Genomic DNA, 1337 nt, shown 5'->3' with positions numbered 1-1337 from the left:
TTGTGGGCTCTAGAACCCAGTTAATTTGAACAGAGGTGGACTAAATGTCAAGGTCAAACAAAATAATTTAAAATGTATTATGTATAGGTATTTGAGAAACTCCCAGTATTCTGTGTGATGTTTTTAATTGGCTAGCCTCTAACTACAGATGTTTTAAATATAAGCCGATTTTCCAATGTGAGGAGCTGGCTTCCAGCACTACGTTGAATAGAAGTGGAGATAGTGGGCAACCTTGTCTAGTTCCAGTTCTAAGTGGGAATGCTTTCAATTTTTCCCCATTCAGTATGATATTGGCTGTGGATCTGTCATATATGGCCTTAATAATTTTAAGGTATGTCCCATCCAAATTCACATTTCTAACTTTGCCCATTATTATTAGCCTGTAAATGGTTATATACAGCAAAGTATACACACTGAAATGTATATGATAAATTTAAGATAGTGTGTTCCTGAGAAGAAATTAACCTACTTCTCATGTTGCCTTTTTGTTCATTTTGAGGGAAAAATTGCCCTTAAATATGAAGAATAATGGAAAGTTCAAATCCAAAGGAGAATTTAAAGATGGCTTAAAGACATTTTGAAGTGCAAAGGCATTATAGTAGAGGTTAAATTCTTTTCCCAACTATACTCTTTACTACTATAAAAGTTACGAAGTTCATAGCACATCATTTAATGTAAAAAAATCACCCTTCCAATGGTTTTCAAAGAAAGTGCTTCACTTTATGACAGATAACATTTGTTTAAATTATAAGGAGTATGTGAAATTTGGTTATTTATATTGTATTTTTGCATGTCTCACGAAATACAAGGCTCACATGATCAAGCGCAATACTTTCAAGAGAGAAAATCACATAGTGCTTCATTTCTTTATGACAGCATAAAGAATAAAAAACTTGTACCCTAAGTCCTAATTAGCATACTTTATCAACTAAACAGTGGAGATTAGATGATGAATCATTATACATGTCAGAAAAATAAGAGAAAGGAATTTGCATCAGGGCCTTCCCTGTAGGAACTTTTGATGTCTATCTGAAATAAAAATGATGGGATATATTCTATCTTGCTCATAAAATAGGAAAGATTTTATTTTTCATTTTCAACTTAGTTGTTCTTCCTTGTGTAGGTACATTGAAAACAATGTTACAGTTATATCTTACACAGAATAATGAATTGATATCCTGTAGTCATATATCCCAACCACGTTGCACGGCACTGACAAGTGGTCTTTGGGTCAATTGACTTAAAATATGTGTAAGTGATACATACATACTTTGGTGACTGTGATCTTCTAAAATAATATGGAAATCATGCTATATAATTCTCAAATCATATGGTAA

The sequence above is a fragment of the Propithecus coquereli genome, unplaced genomic scaffold (assembly GCF_000956105.1).
Source record: "Propithecus coquereli isolate 6110/MARCELLA unplaced genomic scaffold, Pcoq_1.0 Scaffold35, whole genome shotgun sequence".
NCBI lineage: Eukaryota > Metazoa > Chordata > Mammalia > Primates > Indriidae > Propithecus > Propithecus coquereli.
The sequence above is the reverse complement of the archived record's forward strand: the minus strand, read 5'-3'. Positions refer to the sequence as shown.